Genomic DNA, 9,042 nt, shown 5'->3' with positions numbered 1-9,042 from the left:
TATAAGAATGACAATACACTCCCTGCAGCCTGGATTCTGTAGCTGGCTGTGCCAGGCTGCAAGCCCCTATTGTTCTGCCTCATAGAGAGATGTGCTGGCTAGCAGTACCCGTAGGAAGTGGCCGCCAGCTTTACCCTACCTCTAGTAGACATACGTTTCTGTTTATCGATCACAGGAGGATGGCGTCAGTCACCAATGTGGAGAGAAAGGCAGTACAGATTGGGAGATGCCAGACATGGTCTGTATGCAAGGTCATGAGTAGGTCGAACATAGGCACTCTTGCCAGTCTCTTCTTTTACCCCTTTGGATACTTGTGTGCCCCTAAAGGCAAGCACCTGCAGGTTGCTTTTGTTCTCCAATTGATGGCACCAATCCTCTAGACTAAATATCCAGGCTCAGACGGTCACTGTGAAGGCAGAATGTACATTGTTGGACCTAGGCCTGCAAGTAGTGGACGAGAGGTCACTGGGAAGACACCGTCTCATATCTTAATCTACTAGTTCACCAGGTCTAAGGAGCGTAAAGGTGTACAGTGGATGCCCCCAGACTCTGTGGGCTACATTTTGAGGATCCATGGTGGTGGCGGAAAAGGGCACCCAAGACACAGGTCAACCCGAGGGCTCTTTAAGACAAGGTGGCGCTCTCATGGGAAGGATGGGGATGCAGAAATTATTCAAACATCAATGATAAGGTCGACTCAGGAAGTTGGCAAAAGGTACTCTGCTTTCTTAACAATTATCTAAAACAGGGAGTACAACGGACATCTACGGATGTCAGCAGTATCAAGTTGAAAGATTTTCATAAAAAACACGTTTGTACTAAAAACTCATCATTGACGTCCTGCTGCGTGGCAAATTGTAAAAACGTATGCAGGGCTGTGATTGGGTAATGGGAGACATCTACATATACTTTCTATGGGGTTTCATGTCGTGATTGGGTCTCTACTATCAGGTGGGCAACTAAGCCCTCCTCTAGTGCAAGTCATCTTCATTGTCACAAAATACACAATAATCTATTGATTCACAAACTATAGGGCTCTTTGCTACGTGGCCATCTATCATTGGTTGGCACGTTTGTACCCTTCTGGAATATCACACTCACTAGCAGTGCACAAGATGGTACTCCAAGTGCGGGTGGGTTGCTTAACCATACCTCCCCACCCAATTAGCCCAACATCTATCATCACTCAAGCTGTCTGTCATAAAATTAGCCTTTGAACATGGCCTTGCAGGCCTCACAAACTCCTGGGAGTAGAAAGGGAGTAGGAGTATACTCAAATCTTCTTGCCTCAACGTCTTCTGCTCGAGTCTATTTCCATCTAGGTCACATGTCTGAAGACCACGATTCGAGCTTCAATTCAATATTAAATGGTATTAAAACTAATAAAACTTGACACTCACTGTCTCTTAGCTGCACCTGGGATGTAACTTGGCTCGTCTCTTGTATTAATTGTATCCTTTGAATAGACAACTAGTTCTCGGCTGCACTGGCCTTCTTGACACTGGGCCAGACAAGCCTCCTTGAGTCTTCTTTGCTGTCAGCTAATGTTTGTTAAATGCGACACAACTTCAGGCTTCCTGCTTATGAGATCCCAGTTTGTGGCATGTGGCATATCCAGATTTACTATGCTTATATATACCTTGGCGGCACCGCCTGCTGTCTATTATACTACATATAGCTAGCTTCTATGATCACTTAGTCTACTTGCTTTGCTGGCTCTGTGCATTTATAAAATGATTTGCGTTTTCTTCTGTGCTCTTCACACGTGTAATCTTCATTTTACACGTAACAGGTTACTCGATTCTCTACTTCACCATCAGATTCTATATGTTCTCTTTACATGCTTCACCATTGTCTCTTCTCAGTGCGTCACATTACATCATGGGACATCACCAGTTTGCTCTTTCATTCATCTTCTCCCGCTCATCGGGGATCTTCCCCAAGAGACTGTCAGCTCTTCGTGAATGCATAAAGAATGGCTTTCTTAATGGGTACTTGGCTTCAAAGGCTGTTCATGTTATTGGCATCATTATTGGTGTCATCTTTATCACCATCTCTTGTTCCCAACATATAGGGCCTCATTTCACGGAAGGCGGTAATCCAGGTGGAAAGGGGAATTACCACCCTATTCCAAGGTTGGCGGGGCGGTAATTCCCCCTTCCACCATTGCCCTTCCCCATTCCCATTTTTGCCCCATAGGGCATAATGGGAATAGGGAAGGAGCTAATTACGGCACCGCAATTTTGCGGTGCCGTAATTAGCACCAAGGTCCCTTAGCGGGTTGGTTTTTAACGCCTGCAAAAAGCAGGCGTTAAAGCACCAACCCGCTAAGGGACCTCGTAGTAATGCGGTAATGGTTAACGGTCACCGTTACCATTAACGGTGGCCGTTAACCATTACCGCCTTCCGTGTAATGAGGCCCATAGTCAGGTTAGGAGCGGGGCTTCTAGTAGAGGTTTTTTGCTCCTCCTCTACACAGGGGTGCACCTTGGCTAAAATGTCAGGGGTTGGAGCTAACCCTTCACATTTTGGGAAAGGTGCTAACTTCAGAGACTGCAAGGGAGGGACAAACTTACTTTGATTGGGGGGCATCTAACTTCTTTACAGTCTAATAAGACTATTCTACTGCAGCATTAATGTTACAAGCAATTAACTCCACATCAGAAACCACAAACTTAATCACTGCTGTGAGAATGACATGTGTCCTCACCCCGTACTCTTCCAATCGCTCCCCTGACATGCAGGTACTAACATCCCATCATGATTTAAATTTCCTAAGGATGTATGCATAAAAATGTAGGTGCTAACAATGAAAAGGTTTACATTAGTAACTGCTGGGCATGTGTTAACTGTGCAGCCGCAGGCACCGTTTATTGTCTGTATTCGATCCTGTCCTGCCACCCCTCTGTAGGTCAACCAGGTCAAGGCAACATAGGCTAAAATTTAGAGGGGGGCTGAAGCCCAATCTGCCCAATGCTCATTGCAAAACTGCCCTCAGGCAGGCTGTAATGCACCATTAATATCCAGAGACAGCCCAATGGTTTCTATGATTTGTCCTGGGAATCATGCATAAGAGTTTAGATAATTACTGGACACAAACCACTCTTCAGGTCATTCTTAACCCACAAAATATAGGAGTCTGGACAAGAACCCCTTTACCTCTTTATTAGAAGACGGCTTAAGAAGTGATTTCCTCACCTAGAGGGCTTACACCGGGGGATCATCGCTCTACGTCTTCCAGGCAAAAGTTTGGTAGGAAGTGCTGGAAATGAAAAAAGTACTCTGGGAACTCTCTACTACTTAGGGGAACAGGGCTGGGAGTGAGAGGGCAGAGCGAGGGGCGTGACCCCAGGCCAGGTCACATCACAGTATATGTTCAAGGAACCCAAGCCTGGGAATTTGTATTAAAGTAAAGAACATTTTAGGAACAGGGGAATGTCCCCAATTTTACATTTGAAACATGTCTGTGACAGTGATTCTGCAAGAAACCCTCTTGCACGAGTAATGGAATTTGGATTCTGCTCTTTTCATTGGTCACAATACCCGCCTTAACAGCAACATATCTGTACATTGTAAGACATATATACCAAGTTGGACAGCTCCAGGGCAGAATGTGAGGCTTTGGCTGTTCCTGCATTCAGTCTTGAGGGGCGAGCACTTCTACAAGAAAGATTTAGCTGGAGCTTTGTTCAGCCCGACTCGTACACTGGTGGTAGAGATGGACCAAGAGCATCAATGGTGTCCTCAGCACCTAACATTCCATTTAACAGCCAGTGGTTGCATGCCTACTCTTAAATTATGCCCCCCCCTCCAATAGAGAGATTTATACTGGTGGCAAGGAGGACCATACTAGTGTAAGAGAATGGATATCTGCCAAAATCATGGTGTCCCATCTGTACTTTTTGCTCAGCATTCAGATGCTTATCTTCCCATGAAGACACACATTTTCTCATATCCAGTGATAATGTCGCAGTGAAAATGGCCACCAGGTGTAACATTTCCCTAAAAATGCACCCGCCACACAATCAAACACTTTCCCCAAACATTCTAGGATTGGAGGTAATAATATGTAATTATACCTCTCCTAGAATATTTGGGGAAAGAATTTTAGGGGTCAGGAAAATAAATCCGCCTGCCTGGCGACTTTTTCACGGCAACATCATCAATGGAACCCATTTTCTGTAGTCTTATTTCACATTGATACCAGGAATTGATACACGGCTTGAGTTAAGACACACTAGTGTGCCTCATTACGACTTAGGCGGTAAGTGGTAAAATTGGCAGTAACTCAGTTACCACCAATTTCTCCACTATGCCAAATTATGAGTTTGTGTTTTGAGTGGAGGATTTACCTCCAGGAAATTCCTGGAGGTAAATCTTCCCACTCAAGGCTGCCGGTTGCAGCCCTTCCTGCACTGGCAGTTGCCATGGAGAGCACACTTCGGAAGGGGCGGCAGAACGCTTCCGCATCGAACAGTTGTCCGCTCACGTGACTCAGGGCGGCGTTTCCCACGTGACGATGGAGGGCGTCACGTGACCCGGGAGTGCCCAGTACATAACGCCTGATGCACGGAGCACTCACCGCTTCTCAGCTGTCTTTCGACTCTGTTTGGCGCTACGTCTGGACTTTGTTTTGCTGGTTTACCCTGACTCTGGATCACTCACCTGGACTCCCTCGGATTATCCTTTGTACCTTTGCTTGGAAATGTTGTCTCATCGCTGAACCTCGGCCCGTCCCTCACTTGCCTTCGGATCATCCCTTTGAACTTGTTTGTCTTCGCTACGCCCTTGCCCTTTGAGGGCTCACGCTATGACTCCAGCCCTTGGCTCAGGTGGGCTGTCCTGTACCCACGTGTGACTCCGGTCCCTGTTGTTCAGGGGACTACCTCTCATCTGAGTCTCGAACCTCCTCCACTAGGTCTCCCGGGTTTTCCAACCACCGGATAGGTAAGCTTATTCAGACCCTGTGATTCTTGTATTATATTGTATGTGCCCGGTACTTTAACCCCGTTCTTTCTGCAGCAGCATCGGTGTTCCTGAGGTTCCGTGGATCCGGGAAGCAACATCTCCCACCTGTGGCTCCAAAGGTCGCACAACGGGGTTCTTTTAGGTTCCCCTGTGCGTCACTTGGGGACGGATGTTCAACGGTCTACACGACACTCAAGTCAGAACACCGCCCCTCTGTTTTTCATACCAAGTAACTTTGGGTCTCCCCCTAAATTACTAGGGGAATCCAGACGTGGACCCCTTGCTCACTGCTCTTAGAAAGGCACAGTTTCACCTCACTGATGATGCCCAACTAGGCTGAAACACGTGTATGGGGTTGCTGTGGTACTCTTGTTCAGAGGAGAATTGCTTAGCATTTTGGTGCTGGACCCGCCCTGGGCAGTACAAAGACTGATATGCAGGGAAATGTCTTCTCTGTGAAAACAACAGTGAGCTAAAGACTTGGTTAAGACTCTCCCAGGGGCCATCCACCCAAGAACAAGTCAATGGGCTGTGTTCGTGCTGGTAGAGAGTTTCCCAGGCCCTCCTCTGTTTTGCATACCAAGTAACTTTGGGTCTCCCTCTAAGTTACCAGGGGAATACAGACGTGGACCCCTTGCTGACTGAATTTAGAGAGGCACAGCTTCACCTCACTGATGATGCCCAACTAGGCTGAAACACGTGTATGGGGTTGCTGTTGTACTCTTGTTAACAGAAGAATTGCCTAGCATTTCACTGCTGAACTGCCCCTGGGAAGGACAAAGACTGATATCTGGGGACATATCTTCTCTGTGAAAAGAACAGTGAGCTAAAGACTTGGTTGAGACTCTCCCAGGGGTCAGCCACCCAAGAACAAGTCAATGGGCTGTGTTCGTGCTGGTAGAGAGTTTCCCAGACCCCACTCTGTTTTGCTTACCAAGTAACTTTGGGTCTCACCCTAAGTTACCAGTGGAATCCAGACGTGGACCCCTTGCTCACTGCTCTTAGAGAGGCACAGTTTCACCTCATTGATGATGCCCAACCAGGCTGAATCACATGCATGCGATTGCTGTGGTACTCTTGTTCAGAGGATAATTGTCTAGCATTTCGGTGCTGGACTGCCCCTGGGCAGGACAGAGACTGATATGTGGGGAAATGTCTTCTCTGTGAAAAGAACAGTGAACTAAAGACTTGATTGAGACTCTCCCAGGGACCATCCACCCAAGAACAAGTCAATGGGCTGTGTTCGTGCTGGTAGATAGTTTCCCAGACCGCCCCTCTGTTTTGCATACCAAGTAACTTTGGGTCTCACCCTAAGTTACCAGGGGAATCCAGACATGGACCCCTTGCTCACTGCTCTTAGAGAGGCACAGTTTCACCTCACTGATGATGCCCAACTAGGCTGAAACACGTGTATGGGGTTGCTGTGTTACTCTTGTTCAGAGGAGAATTGCCTAGCATTTCACTGCTGAACTGCCCCTGGGGAGGACAAAGACTGATATGTGGGGACATATCTTCTCTGTGAAAAGAACAGTGAGCTAAAGACTTGGTTGAGACTCTCCCAGGGGACATCCACCCAAGAACAAGTCAATGGGCTGTGTTCGTGCTGGTAGAGAGTTTCCCAGACCCCACTCTGTTTTGCTTACCAAGTAACTTTGGGTCTCACCCTAAGTTACCAGGGGAATCCAGACGTGGACCCCTTGCTCACTGCTCTTAGAGTGGCACAGCTTCACCTCAGTGATGATGCCCAACTAGGCTGAAACATGTGTATGGGGTTGCTGTGGTACTCTTGTTCAGAGGAGAATTGCTTAGCATTTTGGTGCTGGACTGCCCCTGGGCAGGACAAAGACTGATATGTGGGGAAACGTCTTCTCTGTGAAAAGAACAGTGAGCTAAAGACTTGGTCGAGACTCTCCCAGGGGCCATCCACCCAAGGACAAGTCAATGGGCTGTGTTCGTGCTGGTAGAGAGTTTTCCAGACCCCCCTCTGTTCTGCATTCCAAGTAACTTTGGGTCTCCCCCTAAATTACCAGGGGAATCCAGACGTGGACCCCTTGCTCACTGCTTTTAGAGAGGCACAGCTTCACCTCACTGATGATGCCCAACTAGGCTGAAACACGTGTATGGGGTTGCTGTTGTACTCTTGTTCAGAGGAGAATTGCCTAGCATTTCACTGCTGAACTGCCCCTGGGCAGGACAAAGACTGATATGTGGGGACATATCTTCTCTGTGAAAAGAACAGTGAGCTAAAGACTTGGTTGGGACTCTCCCAGGGGCCATCCACCCAAGAACAAGTCAATGGGCTGTGTTTGTGCTGGTAGAGAGTTTCCCAGAACCCACTCTGTTTTGCTTACCAAGTAACTTTGGGTCTCAACCTAAGTTACCAGTGGAATCCAGACGTGGACCCTTGTTCACTGCTTTTAGAGAGGCACAGCTTCACCTCTCCGATGATGCCCAACTAGGCTGAAACATGCGTATGGTGTTGCTGTGGTACTCTTGTTCAGAGGAGAATTGCCTACATTTCGGTGCTGGACTGCCCCTGGACAAGACAAAGACTGATATGTGGGGAACTGTCTTCTCTGTTAAAATAACAGTGAGCTAAAGACTTGATTGAGACTCTCCCAGGGGCCATCCACTCAAGAACAAGTCAATGGACTGTGTTTGTGCTGGTGGTGAGTTTCCCAGAGCCCCCTCTGTCTTGCATACCAAGTAACTCTGGGTCTCACCCTAAGTTACCAGGGGAATCTAGACATGGACCCCTTGCTCACTGCTTTTAGAGAGGCACAGCTTCACCTCACTGATGATGCCCAACTAGGCTGAAACACGTGTATGGGGTTGCTGTGGTACTCTTGTTCAGAGGAGAATTGCCTACATTTCGGTGCTGGACTGCCCCTGGACAGGACAAAGATTGATATGTGGGGAAAATTCTTATCTGTGAAAAGAACAGTGAGCTAAAGACTTGGTTGAGACTCCAAGGGGCCATCCACCCAAGAACAAGTCAATGGGCAGTGTTTGTGCTGGTGGAGAATTTCCACGACCCCCCTCTGCTTTGGGTAAGAATTGGATTTTGATTTGGCACTGTGTGTGGAAATCAAGCAAGAGCAGGGTGATTTCTTCCCAAGCGCAAAGAGAATTTTACAAAAGTTGCAAAAAGCCATTTTAAAATGACTACCATAGAAGTGAGTGATGCCAGGAAGCATCTCCTAGTTAAGCTAATCATTCGAGGAGAATGGAGTGAAAGCGAAGCCAGGAGCTGGCAAACCAGAATGGTGCAACAGGTGACCTCAGTGATCATCGACATTTGACTTGAAGGTGGGATTTTGCACAAAGCATTGAAGGCATTTTACATGATCCAGAATGCTCATGAAGAACTGATCCAAATGGCTCTCCTCACAGCTCACTTATTTATTTCATGTGCAATTACTTGATGAAAGATTGCAGAATAAGGAAGCTGATGTTTTGAAGCAGACTGAGGCCTGGAAACAGGCTCTGAAAGAATTCACACAGCTTGGAGATAAAGTGCATCAGAGCAAAAGTTCTGAGTTACAACAAGAAAAGCTCCTTGAGCAACTACAGGATGAGCTGAAAACACAACAGCAAGCCAGCACAGAGAGAGAGATAGAGTTCACTATACTGTATAATTCATGCACTGAGGTTGCAGCCACTCTACGTCACCTGGATTCCCAACTGAATGACCAGAATGGTCCTAATAGAGGGTTGTTGGTTGACACTGTGGCCCTCAAGCAACACATCACGACATTGGAAAGGTGTTAGGTAAGATTTCCACAGAGCTGCTAAATCTTCCTTTCCTGGTTCTACTCCAGACCTTTTTGCTTTTCTAGTGGGATATTTTTCATTAATACCTCAGTGAGTGGGAACCTTTTTCCACACTCACCTAATCTTTAACTCTTTTTATGGGTGTCATTTTTAAGACTCTCCATAGTGCCTTTTAAAGTTATCATGTTTAACAACTTATTGGCAATAAGTGCCTGTTGTTGCTGTGTTGCCCTAGGGGCTCCCCATTTAACTTTCTTGTGCTAACCTTGAGTGAACTACAGTTCCCAAGGGTAGAAAGGA

Source organism: Ambystoma mexicanum, chromosome 2p (assembly GCF_040938575.1).
Source record: "Ambystoma mexicanum isolate Mex_15411 chromosome 2p, UKY_AmexF1_1, whole genome shotgun sequence".
In the NCBI taxonomy this organism is placed as follows: Eukaryota; Metazoa; Chordata; class Amphibia; order Caudata; family Ambystomatidae; genus Ambystoma; species Ambystoma mexicanum.
Note: the sequence above shows the minus strand (reverse complement) of the source record.